Source organism: Vespula vulgaris, chromosome 17, assembly GCF_905475345.1.
Source record: "Vespula vulgaris chromosome 17, iyVesVulg1.1, whole genome shotgun sequence".
Taxonomy (NCBI): domain Eukaryota; kingdom Metazoa; phylum Arthropoda; class Insecta; order Hymenoptera; family Vespidae; genus Vespula; species Vespula vulgaris.
This window is the reverse complement of record NC_066602.1, coordinates 719,021-742,917: the sequence shown is the minus strand read 5'-3', so window position 1 is coordinate 742,917 and position 23,897 is coordinate 719,021. Positions and strand designations below refer to the sequence as shown.

The window sequence follows — 23,897 nt, the reverse complement described above, 5'->3', positions numbered from 1 at the left end:
GGATAAGATACGTGGCTAGTTACTTACATCTGATATTTTCGTACCTCGTGTATTAAAATTCAATATTGATGTCGATGGTTGCTACAGTAATGCTCTAGCAATAGAAACATGTTGTTTCCATAAACCAGATAATTAGGTGATTCTCTCACTAACTTGCCTACGAGATCATTTGGAAGATTTGTAATAAATTCGTGAGCAGCATCAGCTTCATCCTCTGCTTTTATGATCTGACACATTAAATTACGAATGACATGTAACGCAAAATTCTTTGAAAAAATATTAAAACTTTTATTTCTATATTATTATTTACCTCCTCTCTTTCATGGAGCATCTTGCTTCCCATATATATAATATTTTTCATTACATTAGTTAATAAATATATAGCTTCTTGATTTATATACAATAATACAATATGAAGGATAGATACAGTTAAGAGACCTAATGTCCCTCTCATCAATAGAAATACTCGCGTCGTCATCATAAAATCTGTGTGAAAATTTAGTAACTGATTATAAAACGTACCTATGATACAGATCTTTTATTTCATATTATACTTTCGAATAAAAAATTTATATCTTATCTCCAAAATATCTTACCATTCGATAAATAGAACATTGATTGATCGACCATTTAAATATAAGATTAAAAAGGAAAACGTTTTCATTTCCTGATCTGTTTGATGGTCAGATATTCATGCTATCCATAAATGACCTATCGTCGGATATGCGGAAGAGCAAGGACTGCCAAAATAAATGTGTTTCATTTCGGATCCGGAATATTTAATTATCATGCAGCGTAGTTGAAATTCACATATTTTCTTTGGAAGTAATTACAATTCAGATAGCAGTCAATTCTGCAGCTTTGCAATATTTCTAAGCTATTGAAACTGCTTTCGCCTTCGTTTAACCTGGTATATTTCTGAAATAATTTAAAATTTGTAGATTAGTGAAGACAGGATAGACGTTCAATTGTTCATTGAAATTGTCGAGTCATCATAGGTAAATCGGGTCACGCGCTTCTTAGCGATATAAAGTACCTTCTCCGAGAAGCAACAAAATAATAATTAGGATGATATTGATGAAGAAAATTAGTTTCATTTCCATAATATAGAATTGGAATGTTATAACAAATCACATATTAACGACTCCTGACAAGTTTACCTTATATCGATAACGAACAACAGATTAATGAAAACGAAAAAATTGTACCGATTGGATTGTTTGTAAGTTTCCTTTGGGACGAATGAAGTATTATATAGGCGTATAGATGCTATTATCTGTCACTTACTTGCGTATTACTCGATCAAAAATTATTGAAAGGATGATTTCCGCAGAGGAGTTCCTCCACCAGACTGCCTCGTCGGATGACCGAGCTGATCTCCAAGGCAGGGCTCGATGGTAGGGGCCATTACATTTTATGCAAGGTAATCAATACCGCGTATTACGCAACAGAAAGAACCGAAATGTCGTGGGTCAGAGGGAAGTAAATTTCACTATGAACTCGCATTAACTGGACAAATTATTTTCTTTTTTTTGTTTCTGGTTTCTTTTTCATTCCTGTTCTTTACAATTTACAATTTTGAAATTGACTGAAGAATATTTATAATCGACTATTGTTATTTTTCCCATTTTTATCGTTTAAAATATTTAGAAATAAATGTTAATATCGAGCAAGAAATATTGCTTGAAAATTTGTTTCTTAATATTACTAATTCTCTTTGCGTTATTTAAGTTAACAAGCTTCTCTCTTTCTTTATTACACAGTGCCAAAAAATATGGATTCAGAGAAAATCATTCGCTATATTTATTTCCCTTTTCGCGTAATTCATTTGAATAGGCTTTACGCAGTTCAATCGACACCTCCTATTCCGCGGTCGAAAGAGCTGAATATGATGTGAGTGGGGAGAAACGGATTTGTCCACCAATCCCTTTTAAGCCGACTTACTGTTGCCCTTTGCTGTTAACTACCGTATGAAATAATCCATATTGCATAAATGCATATTGTAATAACGCTTTCGTTTCAATTAATTCATCGCCCCCTATTAATGATTAATATTAAATGAAAAGGAATTAATTTTATTGCTGAAATTTTCTCATAATTACAATATCTTGTGAACGTTATTACCCACATTTTGAATTTCCATTTGTGAAACGTCGACCAAAAATTTATTTATTCAAATAATATTTTTTTCCAATTTCTCTTTGCATAATAAAAATTATATAATCGGCGAAGTAATCAACATGAGAAGTATCTAATCGTTCTTTGAAATTGTCAATTTTTTCTTAAAATTCTTCGACAGTGACATGATACTTTACATTATACGTCGAATTTTAAAAAATGAGAAAAAAAGTACAAATCTATATATCTCATGCATGGAGAACACACATTGAATTATGCGTAATCGGTCAGTGATATTGCATTATCTAAAATTATCGACCTCTTCCAAAACTCTTCTAGTGCTTCTAGGGAATACTATATATCATCTGAGCATCATATCATCATAGCATTTCCTTTTGAAACATGGACCTTGTCTCTAACTCATCCGTAATATTTTGTTCTATACCTTATTCGTCAGGTGTTTGAAATTAAACAAACAAAAAATAGGAAGAAAAAATTTATATTGGCCTTGATAACGAATCTTCTCGAAATCGATATAGTACTGTTTTACTATGCTGCTTTCGAATGGTGGTACGGGGCTAGGGAATCATCCCTTCAAAGGATCAATAGGGAAGCGGCTTCAGTAAGAGGATATAATCGATTGCGTTGGGAAAGGTTTTTCGAAGGAACGTCCAACGGTTCATACGGATCATGGGTCAAAGTTGAATTTTTGCTCTAATGCGGGAACGTTCCTTCGTAGAAAAGTAAGTTTCCTCGCCGATTCTCTTTGGATTCTATTTTTTTGCAACTTCAGAAGGATTCAATGCAGTCGGGAAGGGTAAATAAAAATCAGTAATAACGTTGACCGTATTTTTGGATATCGAACTAATATTAATTTCGGCAATTAGTTAGAAAATTATATATATCGTAATAATATTTATTTCAATTTCGAGATTAGGAACGATAAGGAAAACCTTAGGGCGATTAATAGTGATTCCGAAAAAGATGTTCTGCGAATCATTATTGAAGAAGAAGAAGAGGATGAAGATGAAGAAGAAGGAGATACAGGGGATGAAGTAGTAGAGGGTGAGTGTAAATATTAGTAGTCCACGCTCGCTCACGTTTCAATCGACGATACACTTTATCTCGACAACGATGATTCCATAATAAATTTAATTCTAATCAAAACGATGTTTGTCCTTGGCCGAACATTGATTTTGCAAAATTTCGATTTGAATTCTAAAATTTCTAAGAAGGTGTATCGTATGAAAGAAGTTAAATGGATCAACGTGACCTATCGGGAATAATAGAAATAATAAGGAAAAAACAGAAAATGATATCGAGTGTAGAAACGATTATGAGAATGGAAGTTTTAATCATTGATTGAAGATTGAGCTCAGAATAATCGAATTTGAATTAAGGCAGGTTTGAATGATTAAAATATCAAAATGATTGAACCTGTAGGGACGCTTAAAGGATTTACGGATTTGTTTCATGTTTACGTCACCTTGTCATAGTTACTCCATTAAATTAAATTGAGTAATCAGTCGACTAATTGAAAGTAGAAGAAATGTTGAATTAATTTTCTGAATCGCGTAACATCGTGTACTTAAAATATAATCAAAATATTTAATTTACGTTTAAGAGTAATTTTGTAATTTTAAAGAATCGAATTAATTTGCTACATAGCCAGGATTCTTTTGTTAGTACGTTTTAATAGGAATTTAATGAAAATGCATCTGCGTATAACGATCTCCCATACGTATCGTCAAGTACCTTCGTATTAAAGGATTTGGTACTATTTCTGTCCGTCCGTGTGTGCTCTTGTGCGCGCTTGAATGCGCCATTTCGAGCCGAGGGAAATGAGTGTGCGGTCCTGTGAGCGCACATTTCCTATCTGATTTTGCAAATAGGAAAGGTATTTTTTCATTTGCTTTCCCCTTTTCAAACCATGCAGACTATTCGACGATACGCCTGGCTGTATAACTCAATTATCTTTTTAAATCCATCACTTAATTACGTGCACATTTAATTAAGTCTTCTGCAGATCGATGTGCCACGACTGTCTCAGTTCTTTCATCGGAACGACATTCATTTTCCTAAAAATTTACCTCCTGTTGGACAACTGAAATGGATGGTCCAATTGTACTTCTTCTTACCAAATACTTCTTATATTATGTTCTAAACTAGTTTGTTCCTATGGAAATATTATATTTCTGCAATCGTTTATTTCTTTTTACGTGTAACTGAGTATAGCAGTGATTTATCATATCTTTCGTAACATAATATTTGAATTTTCCGAATTATCATCGGAATGATTTAATTTTTCAATGAGCGCACATATAATTATCTTCCCTTTTAAATACAATTTCAGAATTTTACGGAAATATTAAAAATGTTCAGTGAATCTTTTAGTATACTTTCTAAGCGTTCTAATTACTTATTTAAATATTTGAGTCAACAATCAGAATTTTATTTTTGTCAGAAAAATATGTCAGAATCTCCTTCAAACTCAGAAATGAACTGTTGCTTCAAACAAGCGAAAGGTATGATATTTAAAAAAAGAAAACTAATAATATTAATCACGAAAACAAACGATACCAATTCGATTGCTGATATGTATCACAAAGGTTCGCTCTATATACGATCATACGATTAAATCGCGTAAACATGTCCTAAATCAGGTAACTCTAATTATATTTTCTTTTCTGTTCAATATTATACACTAATATACCCAAGAGTAAGTGCACAGTATGAAATATAGTGGAAAATAATAATCATATACTATACAACTTTCTATCGTATATTATAAAATGTAGTTATAACATATTATTATATACGAAATTGTATAATACGATCTATACTTTAGCGTCTCGAATATAGCTCATCTATATCTATACAGAATTATGCGATTATCTAAAACATGATAAAAGAAAAAAAATCCTATGAAAATAAATCCTTGCGTCAATATTGAACGATATAACACACTCCCTCATAGGATCGCACAATCATCTCGTCCACTTGAAAACGCTAACGCAGGCGCGAATGTACACACATGGATGAAGAGAGATAATAATAATACGTTCAGTATGAACGTATTTGAAGCTAAGTATGGGAAAACGTATTACTTGCAAATCATTTACCTCGAATGAATCTTTGCATGAGAATTCGAGCTCCCGAACAACGGTAGAGCTTTTTATCGTCCCTACGTGTGGAATCATTTTGCAAAATATACCACCCTCAGGTTCATTTCAATTCTCTATGATCCACGTTCCCCGTGCAACGTCGGACGACCCTTCAATAAATCTATCTGTCGATAAATCTATCTTCATCGAGAAATTCATTTCCCCCCAATCCATATCCAATTAAGCTTTTCCGAGTCGTTCAATCGCGTAATAGGAAATTTTGATTGACTTACGTAAATGGTGACCAAATAAAATACGTAGAAGAGATAAAGATGATATTAGGAAAAAAAAGTGACAAATGATTTTGTATGAATCAATACTCTTTACTAATGCATTATAAAAAAACACAGATGTGTAAAAAAGAGATTGTTATCTTCAATAATAGAAAAAGAACAGAAAGTGATATAACAAAAAAAATTGTCAAACAATATTCTTTGCTCCAGATTAATTCTTATTCATAAATATTTTTAACGACAAAAACAGGAAGAAACATAATTGGCAATTTTCAGAATTCTTTAATTAATTTCTAATTGCAAATTGTAAAGAGAAGGAGGGGAGAAAACAAACGACAGAAGAGCATAGAAGAAAAAGGATAATGATACACCCAATTAATAGAGATCAATAGAGAAATTCATTTCCTCGTAACTTATGAGCATCTTGGTTCTTTCTATATATTGATTAACCTACATCAAGTGTAATAACCCTGTGCAAAGGGCGCTATCGTGTTCGCTGGGTTAAGAATCCAAAGCGTTGTGCGGGGTATAAATACCGTCGTTCGGAGGACGGCGATGAAGCTATAGGTCATTCATTCGGTAGTTGTCGAACTAGTAATACGCGAGCGAGTGTGGTACAACAAATATTCGTTCGTGCATACTTCATACGTCCCAGAGATCCGTTATACAAGTAATTCAGGCGTTTGAAGCAATTTCTTCATTCTTACTAGTCATTTGTTTAAGCTATCAATACAAGGTAGATTTGTTAGTAATCGTAAGTTCGTGATTTATTATAAAATTTCAATTTTGTATTATGGAAATGAAACTGATTTTCGTGATCAATACAATCTAAATTAATATTTGTTGCCTTTCGGAAAAGGTACTTTATATCACATGTAAGGATGTAACAAAATTTATTTTTGAGTACAATACAATTAGATGAACAATTGAATGGTTTCCGTAAGTCTTAACTAATCTACGAATCTTATATTGTTTCAGAGATATACTAAACCAACCGAAGACGAAAACAGTTCCGATAGCCTGGAGGTATTGCAAAGGAGCCGAATTGATTTATATTTGAATTGTAATTCCAAAAAAGATAAAAAAATTTCAACAACGCTCCACCAGATAATATAACATTGCACATCCAAAGTGAAAAGCAATCACATTGATTCTATCTATTCTTACGTACATACGACGATACGATTGTACAACATGGATAGTACAAATGCCAGAAAAACAATAAGATTACTATATGAACACATTTTCCTTTTTAAAATTGCTTATAAATGGAAAAACAATCAACGCTGTGTTTATTTAATGATAAGATATTTTAGAGATATGATAAATTTTTTATTCTAAAATGTAATGTCGAATATAAAGTCTATAACATATTTATTTATTTTATAATAATTTATTGAATATTTTCGTAGATTATATGCAGTCGAAGAAAGTATTATTATTTATAAGTGAATTTATCTCATATATTCTAAATGGTACGAATCCCAAATGGGAGTAATTATCCGATAAGTACTATAATATGGAAATGAAATCTTTTAATAAATCTTATACAAATATAATGTCAAATTTAATGAATATTAATGGAATAATAGAATGATTAGTGATAAAGATGATAGCTAGGGATTATTTCGCGTATGAGACACACTTGCGTATTACTGGGTCGCAAATCCCGGAAGGAATGACTTAACCTAGTTTAATTAGCCACATGTTAGCTGGATAGAAGACCAAGCTTCCTAAAATCTAATTATCTAACTAGAACGCATGGGGATAAATAATTTCCCCACTCCTATAGTTATGTAATTATATGTATATATACTCTATGTTCATGCGAAATTATCTGTGTAATATATCATGGAATTTCCTAATGAGAATCTTACAATAATTCGTCTATTTTTTAATTGAAATAATCACATAAAACTGTAATTATTTATAATATAATTAATTATTATAATAATAATTATTGTAATTATGAAGACTAATTCTTATGAAGTTAATCGGATATTAATATAGGAAATTCGCACTGTTATTTTTTTTGTAAGTCTGACTTATGCTTAATAGTATTCTATTATCAGTATTCTATTATTCATAATGATATTATGGATATTATAGTATTCTATTACCAGTATTCTATTATTCCTAATGATTCTATATAGTATTCTATTATTCATAATGATATCACTATAAATTTTCGTGCTACGTATATACTATGTAATTCTTATAGTAAAATCATCTCTCTTAAAAAATTTTTTCGTCGGAAGTTATATCTACTGCCATATTGCATGAAAACATTTTCTCCAAATATTATTTCCTTTTCTTGTAAACAAATGCATATTGCTCAAGTTATCGAAGATAGCATTTTCGCTATTCCATAATAATAAAAAACGAATTCGGAGAAAATCTTTCGTCACATTTATGGTTTCCTAATATTACCTTCCCCTCTTTACCGTATTTTCCCTTCGAGAGAACCACTCGGTTAGTTAATCAAGAAATGGTCAAATTACCAAGTTATATGAAAAGAATGTCAGTCGATTTTATGAAAAAGAAGTACGTTCACAACGGTCTGAGGGCTTCTATAAACCACTTAAAGAGAGAGATAAGGACTTGTCTGCAATTGTACGCGAGTACGCTTCGTACGATGCAATGATATTTGATGGAGTAAACAAGCAATCATGAAACTGAGGGGAGATTTGCGAAGCTGAACTCGTGTCGTATTGAAATTTCTAGTGAAACAGATAGTTCCCTACACTAATAAGCCAAAAAATCAGAAACGTAATATTCCTTTGGTATATATCGTTTCGTGATTTCGTAATATACAATTTCAGTCTTCCAACCTGTTTACTTACTCATTTCTTTTTCATTAAGAGAATGGCAAAATTTCCAAACACGAGTAAGTTTCGTGCCATAAGTAATATCGAAGGAGAATTTTGGCTACAAGACAAACATTAAAACAGACATCTTAGAAAAAAAAAATATTAATCGGGAAGAAAACGATAGGAGTGATAGTCATTACATCTAACAAAAAAACGGAAAGACCTCACGGATAATGCGAGGGATGATAATGTTGGAAAAGAATAGATTCAACATTTATCACAGACATCATAGAAAATTATAATGGACAAAATTGCGATTTTTCTGCAAAAATATATGATTCTCCATGCCTACAAATTCCCTTGTTAAGGGGTATTGATCGGCATTTAACGATTTGCTCGTTGAGGAATACGTTCTCTCCTACCTATCGTTTAGCACTTTCATATTGAACGATTTATTACTAACTCTCTCCGTGCACATGCGCGTATACGTGTTCCAGTCAAGTGGACGGAAATGAGTGCGCGTGTTTGCGTACATCTCCTCTCTTATTTCGAAAACAAGGATGGTATTTTTTCATTAGTTCTCCCTCATCAAACCAAGCAGACAATGCGATAATAGGATTAACGGTATAATTCAATTATCTATTTAGCTGTATGATTTCATTTGTCTTTTGCGGATCGATATACCACGGCTGATATGATTCTTCCATATGAACGGATAAATTGTTCCGGAAAGTTACTCCCTATTGGAGAATGCAAAACAATAATACCATTACACTTCTAATTATCTAATCTAACGTATATAAGGTTCCAAATCAATTGGTTCCTTAGAAAATAGGCTATTGTTCTGCAAAATATGTAAGCTTGTTATCAAACAATGAATCTAAATAGGTTATTGAATTATACAGCCAATCTCCTATTGTTTGCTTGGTTTGATGACAAGAAAACAAATGAAAAAATACCTTCCTTATTATCAAAATAAGGCAGGAGTTCTACGTACACACGCACACTCAATGCAAGCCACTCGATCTGATGCCGATAGACGCGCACCAGAGCACACGTACATGGAGAGAGATAATGGAGAAAGGTTTAAACGAAGGTACTTGAGGATAAATATGGGAGAACGTATTACGGACATCCACTATCACGAAATTCCTTTCGTAATATACTAAATGGGTAATTAGCGTTACGCACCAAATTATTTCATCCAAATATCAATATTTAAGAAAAACTCTAATTAAGTATTACGAATATTTTTTATGTATATGTCGTGAATATTTCGGCAAACAGTTTGAAATATAGAATTCAATACTTCTACCTTTTTAATTATATCGAATGGTTATTTAATTTAAATCGATGGAACAACAATGACGTGACGTGGACTTTCTATTTCACGTTTAATTTAAAAGTATTCCCCTGCTAATGGTATTACTTTGAAAAAAGATGAATCTTTTGATCGTCCCTGTCTGTTCAATTATTTTATATGATAAACGTCCCTCAGTTTCATTTTAATTCCCCTGTGATCCTTGCCCCGCGTGGAACGTCGGACGGCTCATCGACAAATCTTTTTGAGCACAATCGCTTATACCCTCCAACTGAAGCAGCTCACGGTTAGATGCTTTGAAGAAGGAAGGTCCCTCCCATTTCCCCGTACGAGGGTTCCAAGTTTTATAAAACAGCGCCATATTGGTCTTTCGAAACTTCGTCGTCAAGCACGTATGTATTTTCTTCTTTTTCCTCTTCCTAGGTATTCACAATCACATAATGCATACATGAACAATAGCTAACGATGTTCCTTCCTTTGTTAGAATTTTCAACTGCCTCTTGAAACACTCTTCTGCTTCAATATGCTCGAATAATGTTCCACTATAGAAATATTCTAGTCGCCATGATAAAATCTCTGTAAAAATTCAATAAATTATTCTACAATATACTTATGATACAGATTTTATATTCCATATTATACTTTAAAATAAAAAAATTATATATTATCTCTAAAATATCTTAACATTCGATAAAGACAGCACTGTTTGATTTACCATTGAAATATAAGACTGAAGAGGTAAACGTTTCCATTTCCTACGCTCGTTGACGTTCCGACATTTCTACTATCCAAGTAGAACGAATCGTCGGATTTGAGGAAAAACAGGATGTACCAATGGAAGAGCGTTTCATTTTGGATGTCAAATGTTTAATGATCGTATTAAGCTTAGTTGAAATCCATATATCTTCTTTGGACGTAATTACAATCCAGATATCGTTCAATTCTGATCCTCTGCAATACTTCTGAACTATTGGAATTGCTTTTGCCTTCATTTAGTCTGGTATATCTCTGACATAATTTAAATTTCGTAAATTAGTTACGACTTAGGATAGACATTCAATTGTTCATTTAAATATGCAGCCATCGAAGGTAAATTGGGTTAGGCCCATTTAAGTCAGATAAAGTATCTTCTCCGAAAAGCAACAAAATAATAATTAGGATGGCATTGATCACGAAAATCAGTTTCATTACCACAATAGAAATGAAATTTTATAATAAATTATATACTAATGACTACTGATAAATTTACTTTATATCGATAACGAACAAAAGACTAGGGAGAATGAAGAAATTGTTAGTACTGTTTGAACTGCTTGTAAGTTTCTTTTGAAACGTAAGAAATATATACGCGATCATTCTATCATTTACTTGCGTATTACTCCTTCAAAAATTATTGAGAAGATGACTTCTGCAGAATTTCTTCCGCAAATCGCCATCTTGGATGACCTAGCTAATTTCCGAGGCGTGGCTCGGTGGAAAGAGATTTACATTCTATGCAGTTAATCAATACCACGTATTATGTCAAAGAAAGAGCCGAAATGTCGTGGGTGGGAAGTAAGTAAGCAAAACTTCTCAATGATACTCCCATTAACTGGAGAAATTATTTTCCTTTTTTTGTTTCTGGTCTTTTCTTTGTTTCATACCTTCTGTTCTTTAGAATTTGCAACTAGAAATTAACTAAAGAATTTTGATAATCGGCTATTAATATTTTTCCCAGTTTTATCGTTTAAAATATTTAAAAATATATATTAATATCAAACAAGAAATATTGCTTGTAAATTTGTTTAGTAATATTACCTTCTGTTTTCTTTGTATTATTTAAGTTAACAAGCATCTGTCTTTCTTTATTACATAATGACAAAGAATATAGATTTACCGAAAATCATTCGTCATATATATTTTCCTTTTCGCATTATTGATTTGAATACGTTTTACGCCAGTCAATCAAAACTTCTTATTCCGCGGTCGAATGTTCCGTAAGAGATGAGAGTAGGGGGAAACAGGTTTGTGGGCCAATCTCTTTCAATTCGACTGACTGTTGCCATTTCCTATTGACTCCCATATCTAATGTTCCACATTACAGAACTGCATATTGTGATAAACGCATCTGCTTCGATCAATTCATCGCGCTGTATCAAGCGTTAATATTAAATGAAACGGAATTAATTTTATCGTTGAAATTTTCTCATAACAAAAATATCTTGTGAGCGTTATTTCCCAAATTTTTTTATTTCCATCTGTCAAACGTCGGCCAAAGATGTTATTTATGCTTACAATATTTTTTTTTCGATTTCTTTTTTCCATAATAAAAATTTGTATAATCGGCGAAGTGATCAGGATGAGAAGTATTTAGTCGTCCTTTGAAATTTTCAGTCTTTCGATACAGTTCATCGACACTGACGGGATACTTCACATTGTAGGCCCAATTTGAAAAAATGGGGGAAAAACTACATATCCATATATCTTATGCATGTAGAGCACACATTGAATTACAGATAGGTCGGAGAAATTTTATTATCTAAAATTCTCAACGTCTTTCAAAATTTCTCTAGTGCTTGTAGGGAATACCATAAATGATCTTGCAGGTATCAATAGCAAGACATTTCCTTTTGAAACATCGTTCTTCTCTCTAACTTACTCGTAATACCATCTTTTATACCGTGCTCGTTAGGTGATCGATAATAACCAGAGAGAGAAATAGGAAGACAACATTTTTAAAGGTCATGACGACGAACCTTCTCGATTCCGATGTAGTATTGTTTTACAAAGCTCGAACGGTGGTAGGGGGCTAGGAAATATCTCCCTTCAAAGGATCCAAAGGTAAGCTGCTTCGTTAAGAGGATATAATCGATTGCGTTCAGAAGGTTGGTCGAAGAGACGTCCGACGGTACACACAGATCGTGGGTCAAAGTGGAATGTTTTCTCTAATGGGGAAATATTCCTTCGTAGAAAAGAAGATTTCATTCCGGAATCTTCTTTCATTTCATCTTGTTCCATCTTCAGAAGGATGCAACGCAGTCGAGAAGGGAAAATAAGGATCTACAATAACGTTGACCGTGTCTTTGTATATCGAACTAATGTTAATTTGGATAGCAATTGGCTAGAAAATTATATGTACCGTAATAATGTTTATTTCAATGCCGTTCGGGTGTTTGGGAACGATAAAGAAAATCTCACGGCGATTCTCAAAGATACCAAAAAGGAAGTTCTGCGAATCAATTTTGAAGAAAATGGTGATACAGGGGATGAAGAAGGCGAAGGTGACGATATAGGTGAGTCGCATTTCGATATAGGTCGAATTTCTTGGAAAATAATGTCAAAAATGATTATGTTAATATATCAAAGTGAATATTCGAGCAATTTTAAATTGCTCTGTCCGCATATTTCATAGTTATTAGAATTAAACGATTTACACGGTGGTATTGAAAAAAAGTGATCCTTAAAAAATTTCGATCTCTTTGATTTTTTATTTTTGTTAAACATACTTCAAAATCATCCGAAGATATTAAAAACGTTCAATTAATCTTTTAATATACTTTTTAAGATTCCTAACTATTTATCACAATATTTGAGTTTATATTCAGGATTTTATTTCTAACAGGAAAATACGTCAAATCTCTTTCAAACCCTCTGAAACAGACTTTCGCTTCAAGCAAGCGGAAAGTATGATAATTACAAAAAGAAAACTAATACGATTATTCACGAAAACATACGATACCGGTTCGATTGTCGATATGTATCTCTCGAAGATTCTCCATTTGTCTCTTTGTACTCCCGTTCTCCTTGAGTCATGTATCTCTATTCTAATTGATTAACTGACATTAAAGCCTGCAATTCAACTAGTATCAGCCAAGAAAATCAACCCACATGTTAGACTCGTCAATAGGTAGTATTAGAGTCAATAGGGAGAGCAAGCACGATATAACATCATGGAAGAGGCAACAGCTGCGGTCGGCTCTATATACGATCATACGATTAAATCGTAAAAATGTATAAACAAACATACCATAAATCCGGTAGCTCTAATTATATTTTCTTTTCTGTTCGATATTATACAATAACATATCGAAGAAGAATTGCACAGTGTGAAATGTAGTGTAAAATAATAATCAAAAACTATCCAACTTTCTATTGTATCTTATAAAACGGTATATCCTAGTGTTAAACACGAAATTATATAATAAGATCTGTAATGTAGCGTCTCGAATATAGATCATATATATGTATATAGAATTATGCGATTCTCTAAAACATGGTAAATGAAAAAAATCCTATGAAAATAAATTCTTGGGTCAACATTAAACGATATAAAATTGAAATATCGTTTATCTATCCGAGAGCATATTTTCTAAAATGATATAAATGATTTCCATTATCGTGACTGACTGCGAGCTTTTATATCATTCTGAACCATCTCTCTTCAGAAACTCCAAGAAACTTGTTTGAACGAGAATATGGGTTCAATTCAGAATAAACGGCTATTCAACCACCGCATATAGGTAGTAAGCTCTCTAAATGGTGGAGCGAGCATTGTTTCCACTAATTATTTTTCGTATATTAAGGAGGGTATCATCCCTAGTAATTCTATCCAAATGTTCCCAATATTTTCGGATACTTGCTGCAGTAAAGGGGATATTTTTTTTAGATACATTTCTCTTTTTGATTCTTTTTTCTTCTTTTGATTCTCCCCATTCCTTTCAGTCACTTTACTTTGTAAAAATTTAATTTTACATAACTTCCTTTGGAAATTTTTGTGGAAATTTTTTTTGGTACGTAATTATTCATTCATACATATTTATCATGACGAAATGTGTTGGCATTACGTAGAAAGCAGGATTTAAGAAACTATATTTGGAAGGAAACTAAATTTCAAGAAAATGCTGCCTTTCTACAGCATTTATAACTTATATTTTGATATAATAATAGATACAATAATAATAAGTATAATAATAATAATATTAATAAGTATAATAATTATAATAAGTAAAATATACCATCCTCAGGTTCATTTCAAGTCTCTATGTCGACTATTCAATAAATCTACCTGTCGATAAATCTATATTCATAGAGAAATTCATTTCCCCACAATCCATATGAAATGAAGCATTTCCGCTGCGTTTAATCGCGTAATAGGAAATTCTGATTGACTTACGTAAATGGTGTCGAAATAAAATACGTAAAAGAGATAAAGATGATATTCGGGAAAAAAAGTGACGAATGATTTTGTATTAATCCATATTCTTTACTAATGCGTTTTAAAAAAAGACAGATGTGTAAAAAAGAGATTGTTATATTAAGTAATCGAAAAAGAACAGAAAGTAGTATACCAAAAAAAAATTGTCAAACAGTATTCTTTGCACCAAATTAATTCTCATTCATAAATATTTTTAACGACAAAAACAAGAAGAAACATATTTGCCAATTTTCAGAATTCTTTAATTAATTTCTAATTTCAAATTGTAAAGAAAAGGATGGGAATAAAGAGACGACAGAAGAACATAGAAGAGCAAGAAGAAGAATAATGATACATCCAATTAAAAGAGATCAATAGAGAAATTCATTTCCTCGTAACTTATGAGCATCTTGGTTCTTTCTGTATATTGATTAATCTACATCAAGTGTAATAACCCTGTGCAAAGGGCGCTATCGTGTTCGCTGGGTTAAGAATCCAAAGCGTTGTGCGGGGTATAAATACCGTCGTTCGGAGGACGGCGATGAAGCTGCAGGTCATTCCTTGGGTGATTGTCGAACTAGTAATACGCGAGCGATTGTGGTACAACAAATATTTGTTCGTGCATACTTCATACGTTTAAGAGATCCGTTTTACAAGTAATTCAGGCGGTGGAAACAATTTCTTCATTCTTACTGGTCATTTGCTTATACTATCAATGTAAAGTAAATTTGTTAGTAGTCATGAGTTTGTGATTTATTATAAAATTTCAAGTATACATTATGGAAATGATACTGATTTTCGTGATCAATGCTATCTAAATAATTGTTTGTTGCATTTCGGAAAAGGTACTTTATATCGCTTAAAAGGATGAAACAAAATTTATTTTTGAGGACAGTACAATTAGATGTACAATTGAACGACTTCCGTAACTCTTAACTAATCTACGAATCTTATAATGTTTCAGGGATATACTAAACCAACGGAAGACGAAAGCAGTTCCAATAGCCTGGATGTATTGCAAAGGAGCCGAATTGACTTATATTTGAATTGTAATTCCAAAGAAGAACAACGCTCCACCAGATAATATAACATTGCATATCCAAAGTGAAACACATTTTCATTGACACTTTCTGTTCTTCCGTACATCCGACTATACGTCCTATATGGATAGTACAAATCAAGCCAGACCATCAACGAGATTAATATATGGAAACATTTTCCTTTTTACATTTATGCTTAAATGGAAAATCAATCAATGCTGTGTTTATTGAATGGTAAGATATTTTAGACATAAGATAAATTTTTCATTCTAAAATGTAATGTGGACTATACAATCTATATCGTATCTATATACCTTATAATAATTTATTGAATATCTTCGAAGATTTTATACAGTCGAAGAAAGTATTTTTATTTACAAGTGAATTTATCACAAATATTCGAAATGGTATTAAACCCAAATTGGAGTAATTATCCGGTAATTTCTATAATATGGAAATGTTATTTTCTAATAAATCTTATGCAAATAGCTACTGCTAAATTTTGAAGAAGATTGATGGAATAATGGAATGACTAGAGATAATGGTGTTTAAACCGTCTTTGTTATTTGTAAAGCTGTTCTTTCGGAAGTATGGTAGCTAGGGATTATTTCGCGTATGACACACACTTGCGTATTACTGGGTCGAAAATCACGGAAGGAATGACTTCCCCTGGATTAGTTAATCCCACGTCGTCTCGTTAGAAGACCAAGATTCCTAGATATTAATTTTCTAGTTTGGGGATGAATAATTTCCCCTCGCCTGTAACTATGTAGTTATATTTTTATTTCCTTTATGCACTTGAAAAATTATTTCATAAAACTTGAAATCTTCTAACGAAATTGACAGTTACTTTTCTCTTTTTTAATTGCAATATGCAAGTAAAACTGTAATTATATATAATATAAGTAATTATTATTAATGATTTTTGTATTAATAATTTCAAATTATTTTAATAATAACATCAAAAATAATAATTATTGTAATTATCAACGTTAATTTCTAGAAAGTAATGGTAATATCATATACGAAATATGTAATGTTTCTTCTTTCGTAAGTTTAAGTCATACTTAAAAATAGTGTTCTAATATTATTTCATATTACGGGTATTACAATTTTCATACTATATAATTCTTATTATAAAATATTTGGTTGTTAAAACATTTTTTCGTCGGAAGTTACATCTACTTCAATATTCCTTAAATACATTTTCTTCAAATATCACCTTCTTATCTCGTAAACAAATATATATTGTTTAAGTTATCCTAGAATTCATTTCCATTATTGCACGATAATAGAAAAAATGTATTCGGAGAAAATCTCTTGTCATATTTCTTTATTTCCTCATCTCACCATCCTCTGTTTCACGTATTTCCTCTTCGAGAGAACCACACAGTTAGAGAGTGATTTGGGCGGATCGAGTGTTTGCACTGCTACTGTTTGGGAAATCCGTGTTTCACTGAAGTTTCCTATTGAAATTGTGCTGTTAGCTCGGGAGACTTAAATTTTGCGTTAAATATTCAGGGTACGTTCATCTCACCGTGTGTATATATATAATATTTATGAAAAACGCTAATAAAATATTACGAATATTTTTTAACTACATGTCGTGAATATGATGACAAACAATTTGAAACATGGGATTCAACATTTCTCCTTTTTTAATTATAGCGAACTGTTACTTAATTTATATCGATGGAATAACGATGATGCGAACGTGGACTTTTTATTTCACGTATAATTTAAAAGTATACTCCTGCTATCGTTATTATTTCCAAAAATTTTGAATCTTTTAATCGTCCCTGTATGTTAAATTATTTTGTATGATAAACCTCCCTCAGTTTCATTTCCATTCCCCTTCGATCCATGACCCGCATGGAACATCGTACGATCCCTTAAAAAATCATTCTACGTACAATCGCGTATACCCTCCAACTAAAGCCGCTTACGTTTGGACCCTTTGGAAGAAGTAAATCCCTCCCATTTCCTCGTACTACCTTCCGACGCTTTTTAAACTAACGCCCTAATGGTCTTTCCAAACTTCGTCGTCAAGCACAAATGTTTTTTCTTCTTTTTCCTCTTCCTAGGTATTCCCAATCACATAATGCATACATGAACTATCGCTAACGATGTTCCTTCCTTGGTTAAAATTCTATCTGCATCTTGAACCGCTCTTCTAATTACACGATCCAATGCACTCTATTATAAAAGATGAAATTAATATAGAAAATTGGATAAGATACATGACAAGTTAATTATATCTGATCTCTTCGTACCTCGTTTATTAAAATTCAATATTGATGTCGATGGTTGCTAGAGTAATGCTCTACCAGTAGCAACATGTTTACTTCTATACGTCGGATAATATGGTGCCTCTCTCATCAACTTGAGTTCCATATCGTTTACAAGTTTTTTAATAAATTCGTGAGCAGCGTCAGCTACCTCCGCCCCTTTTACGATCTGACACATTAAATGACGAATGACATGTAACGCAAAATTCTATGAAAAAATATTGAAATTTTTATTCATATATTATTATTCACCTCCTCTCTTTCATCGAACATCTTGCTTCCCATATCAAATATTCTTCTTTACAAAGGTGAAAAATATATGGGTTCTTGAATTATACACATTAATATAATACATATATGCCAGCTAGAGTTAAGAGACTTAATGTCCAACTCATTAATAGAAATATTCTCGTCGCTATCATAAAATCTGCGTAAAAATTCAATAAATTATTATAAAACATCCCTATGATACAGATTTTATATTCGACAGTACATTTAAGAACAACAAACTTGTACCTTATCTCTAAAATTCGATAAACAAACCATTGACTGATTTTCCACTGAAATATAAGAAGAAACAGAAAAACGTTTTCATATCATAATCTGATTGATTGCATTTGTACTATCCATGTAGGAGTTATCGCCGGATATAAGGAAGAACAGGCCAAAGTAAATATGTTTCACTTCGGATATAGAATACTTCATTAACACGAGGTAGTGAAATTTCGTATATCTTGTTTGGAATTATAATTCAAATATCCGTCAACTCGGGCCTTTGTAATACTTGCAAGCTATTGGAACTTTTCCTGCTTCCGCCTTCGTTTCCTTTAGTATATCTCTGAAACAATTTAAAATTCGTAGATTAGTTCAGACTTACGATAGACATTCAATTGTTCATCTAATAGTATGCATGTATAGTTATCGAAGGCAAATCGGATTACGCCATTTTAAGTGATGTAAAGTATCTTTTCCGAAAAGCAACAAACAATAATTAAGATGGTATTGATCACGAGAATCAGTTTTATTTCCATAATATATAATTGAAATTTTATAATAAATTACATACTAATGCCTACAGATAAATTCACCTTACATTGATAACAGAAACACAAGACTAGTGAAAACGAAGAAATTGTTTCCACCGCTTGAACTCCTTGTAAAACTACCCTTTGGAACGTATGAAGTACACACGTAACAAATATTTCTTGTACGACACTCGCTCACGTATTTCTAGTTCGACAAATTCCGAAGGAATGACGCACAGCTTTATCGCCATATTCTTACAGGCAATTCATACCCCACAAATCGCTTTGGGTAGTTTACCTAACGACCATGAGGGAACCCTCTGCACAGGGTTTTATGTAGGTTAATCAATATTTCCTATCATACGATTGAAAGAACCGAAAAGGTCATAAGCTCTGAGGAAATGAATTTCTCTATTGATATTTATTGATTCGATGAATAATTATTCCTTTTTTCTATGTTCTTCTTTCGTTCCTACTTTTTACAGTCTGAAATTAGAAGTGAACTAAAGAATTTTGAAAATTTCTTCCTGTTCTTGAGGTTAAAAGTATATATCAATAAAAATTAATTTTGAGTAAAAAATATTGTTTGACAATTTTTTTCGTAATATTATTTTCTATTCTTCTTCTATTACTTAAGTTAACACTGTCTTTTTTTACACATCTCTCTTTTTTTATGACGTTGTAATGAAGATTGTATTCAGGGAAGACAATTTTTTTTTTCGTGATATTACCTTTTTCCTACGTATTTCATTTGAACACGACTTACGTAAGTCGATTAAAATTTCCTATTACGCGATCTAACGAGCCGAAAGAGCCTAATGGGACATGGATTAAGGGGAAATTGATTTCTCGACGAATATTTTTCCCTTCTTAATTATCATATGGTATAATCGACTTTGTATATCTGCGTATTTCAACATGGTCTTTTGCTTCAACTTTATCGATCTCTCCCTACAAAAGATTAATACTGATTAAAAAAAAAAAAATTAGTTTTCTTGTTGATATTATCTCATAATAAAAATATCTTGTGAACGTAATTATACATTTTTTGATTGCTATCTGTCAAAATCGACCAAAAATGTTTCTCATGCAAAAAATATTGTTTTCCCTATTTCTTTTGGTCATATTAAAAATAATATCATTGGTGAATTTCTCAGCATGAGAAGTATTTGCTTTTTCGTTATGATCCATTATATATTTCATTATGATCGTTTCAAATTCTTCACCTGTCATGGAGTGCCAATCATTTAAATTTCGAAGTTGTCGGATGTTATCATCGGAAGCGTTGTGCATTAACATTTTTACTTTTTTGTTACAGTTCTTAGCCAGTGATATGACGCCTTATATTTTAACTCGAATATAAAAAAAGGAAGAAAAGAAAATGTATATCCATATATCTTATGTTTGGATAATGAAATACATAGTATCGATCGGCAGTATTCTATTATCTAAAGTCATCAATAGTTTCCAAAACGTTTTAGAGCTTCCTTGTCATATTATCAATCGACGTGCTGGGTTTGGAAAGAAGGCTTTTTTCAAACCCAGCACGCTTCCTGTTCAAACATCGTCCTAGTCTTTACGTGAACCGTAGTATTGATTTCCACACCATCTTCATTACATGATCGAAATTAACCAGCAAGAAAACAAAACATTTATAAAGGCAGTGACAAAAATCCTTGACGAGGTTAATATGGCATTGTTTTATAAAGCTACATTCGAAGGGTTATAGGAGGAAAAGGAATATATCTAATTGAAAGGATCCAAACTTTAAGAATTTAAAAAAAGGCTTTATTTAGAGGATGTAATCGAATGTGTTGAGTGATATTTGTCAAAGAACAGTTCGCTGTTGCAAACGGAATCTGGATTAAAATGGAATTGAAATGGTATTCAGCAAGGTTTATCTTTGAAAATGATTAATTCTGCATGTACGATTAAAAAATTCACCGTTTTTCGGGATATTAATGTTAGCCAGGGAACTCTTTTAAATTATACGTCGAATATTCAGTGTACGTTTGCGTCATCATATCAACGTTATACCGGCTTAAATAATTATTTAAACCATTTGTTAAACTAATTATTAAAGTGATTGTCATAGTCAGTTCAAATAATTACTTAATATAATTGAAAAGAGGAGAATTCTTTAGTTCAATCTTCCAAATTGGTTATCATGATATTCACGATATGCACTTAAATAATGTTTATAATATTTAATGTACGTGTTCAATAATATAGGGATTTCGACCAACTAATTTGCTGCTTATCTCGCATTCTCGTTTTAATGATTCATTCGAGGTATAATGATCTGCAGGTGCGTAATATTTTCCCCTATATATATCGTCAAGTACCTTCATATTGAACGTGTTATTATTATTATATTCGTGTTATTATTATCTCTCTCCATCTGGGTGCGTACTTTTGCGCATGCGTGAGCTTATTCAAATGGACGGGATGATTGTGCGATTCTATGGGCGCGTGTGCGTATAACTTCTCGCGTATCTTGAAAATATGCCAGGTATTTTTTCATTTGTTTTCCTCTAATCAAACCAAGCATACATTTCGATAATACGATAACCTGTGTAATTTAGTTATCTACTTAGATGCATGACTTAATTAACCTGTTAGGTATTTTCCAGAGCGATGTACCACGTAACTGATTCAGTTCTTATATAGGAACGTCTACATTTTCATAAAAATTTACTCCCTGTTGGAGAATTATAAAAATTATCAAATCATACTTCTATTTATTCAATATTCCGTATACTGTGTTCTTTTTTTTTCCATGCACAACATTTTTTTTTATATCTTTTATTCCATTTGATTTCCCCTATCGATCACTCTTTATACTAATAAATTTCGATCATTTTACTTTGTAAGAATCGAATTATTTTGCTATTTACTAATCCACATTTATTCTTTTTTCGAGAACAGGACGTTGGCATTCCATAGAAAATAAAACTCGGAAGATTATATTCAAAATGGAAGATAATCTTATGGAAAAGCTATCTTCTTACAACACTTTTATGATATGCTTTAAGTCGGATGGTTGATCGAATAACGATAGCTTGAACAAATTATAATAGATTTCTACTATGTCGATAAGTAATGACTAACCAAGTATTACGTCAGTGTTATCTGTCCGCTCATTGAGAAGTTAAATCATTCCGATGATAAATTCGGAAAATTCAAATATTATGTTACGTAAAATATAATAAATCACTGCTATACACAGTTACACGTAAAAAGAAATAAACGACTGCAGAAATATAATATTTCCATAGGAACTAACTAGTTTAGAACATAATATATCAAGTATTTGATAAGAAGAAGTACGATTGGATCATTCATTTAAGTTTTCCAATAAGAGGTAAATTTTTAGGAAAATGCAGTCGTTCGAATGAAAGAACTGAAACAGGCGTGGTACATCGATCTGCAGAAGACTTAATTAAATGTGCAGGTAATTAGATAATGGATTTAAAATCTAATTGAGTTATACAGCCAGTCGTATCGTCCAATTGTCTGTATGGTTTGATAAGGGGAAAACAAATGAAAAAATATTTTTCCTATCTACAAAATCAGACTGGAAATATACGCTCAAAGGAGCGAGCACTCATTTCTTCCACTTGAACTGGCATATTCAAGCGCGCATAAGAGCACTCACGGATGGAGAGAAATAATAACGAATCGTTTAATTCGAAGGTACGCGACGATACATATGGGAAATTGTAATACGCAAATGCATTTTCATCAATTGCCTATTAAAACGTATTAACAAGAGAATTCTGGCTACGCAGTAAATAAATTTGTTGATATTACAATATTACTCTAAAACGTAAATTAATATTCTGAATATTTTTTAAGTACACGATGCGAATGTTATGACAAACAATTAAGAAAATTAATTCAACATTTCTTCTACTTTCAATTTAATCGAATGTAAATGAAATATTATGAATATTTTCTCAGTACACGATACGAATGTTAGGACAAACAATTAAGAAAATTAATTCAACATTTCATCTACTTTCAATTTAATCGAATGATTACTTAATTTAATTTGATGGAGTAACCATGACGAGGTGACGTAAACTTGGAACAAATCGATAAATCTTTTGTACATCTACAGGTTTAATCATTCCAAAAGTTAAACCTATCTTAAATTCATTTCGGTATTTTTAAACGTGAACATAATATTTACAATCACCTTCCACTTCTTCATCCCCTGTATCACCTTTTTCTTCTTCTTCATCTTCGACATGGATTCGCAAATCTTTTTTGGAATAATGTTAATCGCCTTAATATTTTCTTTGCCGTTCCTAATCTCACTCATGGCATTGAAATAAATATTATTACGGTATATATAACTTTCTAACTAAATGCTATCCAAATTAACATTAGTTCGATATCCAAGAACACTGTTAACGTTAGGATTGATCTCCATTTTCCCTTTTCGACTGCTTTGAATTCTTTTGAGGGTGGAACAAGATGTAATCAAAAAACATTCCGCGAAGAAATCTTCTTTCTTACAAAGGAATATACCCTCATTAAAGTAAAAATTTCACTTTGACCCACGATCCGCACGAACCATTGGATGTCCCTTCGAAGGACCTTTCCGGACTCAATCGATTATACCCTCTGACCGAAGCCGCTTACCTTCTGATCCTTTCAAAGGAGTATATTCCCTAGCCTCGTACCACCATTCGAGAGTAGCATAGTGAAACAGAACTA

At 32.0% G+C, this 23,897-nt stretch overlaps 5 long non-coding RNA genes across 14 annotated transcripts in view; 2 read left to right on the top strand and 3 right to left on the bottom strand.

Moving 5' to 3' along the window:
- Positions 1–1,448, bottom strand: part of LOC127070159 (uncharacterized) — a 79,376-nt gene extending 77,928 nt beyond the window's left edge. For 3 of the 4 annotated variants that reach the window (XR_007784255.1, XR_007784257.1, XR_007784256.1), the window contains exons 1-4: positions 1,288–1,448; positions 597–918; positions 311–486; positions 45–227 (exon numbers count right to left, since the gene is read on the bottom strand). This is a non-coding gene — a long non-coding RNA (uncharacterized LOC127070159). Of the gene's footprint in view, positions 1–27; positions 228–310; positions 487–596; positions 919–1,287 lie in introns of all 4 variants that reach the window. The other variant, XR_007784258.1, reaches the window with a different exon arrangement.
- Positions 1,409–7,074, top strand: LOC127070121 (uncharacterized). 3 transcript variants are annotated; one of them, XR_007784182.1, is made up of 4 exons: positions 1,409–1,423; positions 2,576–2,935; positions 3,056–3,183; positions 6,494–7,074. It is a non-coding gene; the product is annotated as an uncharacterized LOC127070121 (long non-coding RNA). The 3 variants fall into 3 exon arrangements; XR_007784181.1 differs by lacking the exon at positions 1,409–1,423 and having other exon boundaries at positions 2,563–2,861; positions 3,051–3,183; XR_007784180.1 differs by lacking the exon at positions 1,409–1,423 and having other exon boundaries at positions 2,564–2,935.
- LOC127070178 (uncharacterized) lies at positions 7,028–12,361 on the bottom strand. Its single transcript, XR_007784300.1, has 2 exons — positions 10,362–12,361; positions 7,028–10,222 (listed from the first exon to the last, which is right to left on the bottom strand). It is a non-coding gene; the product is annotated as an uncharacterized LOC127070178 (long non-coding RNA).
- Positions 8,838–16,495, top strand: LOC127070172 (uncharacterized). Its single transcript, XR_007784284.1, has 2 exons — positions 8,838–10,038; positions 15,784–16,495. It is a non-coding gene; the product is annotated as an uncharacterized LOC127070172 (long non-coding RNA).
- LOC127070109 (uncharacterized) overlaps positions 15,547–23,897 on the bottom strand; it is a 64,313-nt gene continuing 55,962 nt past the window's right edge. The window contains exons 1-6 of one of the 5 annotated variants that reach the window (XR_007784119.1): positions 23,374–23,823; positions 18,664–18,985; positions 18,400–18,574; positions 18,133–18,316; positions 17,806–18,055; positions 15,547–17,325 (exon numbers count right to left, since the gene is read on the bottom strand). This is a non-coding gene — a long non-coding RNA (uncharacterized LOC127070109). Of the gene's footprint in view, positions 18,056–18,132; positions 18,317–18,399; positions 18,575–18,663; positions 18,986–19,235; positions 19,556–23,373; positions 23,824–23,897 lie in introns of those variants that run through there. The other 4 variants (XR_007784114.1, XR_007784118.1, XR_007784117.1 and 1 more) reach the window with 4 other exon arrangements.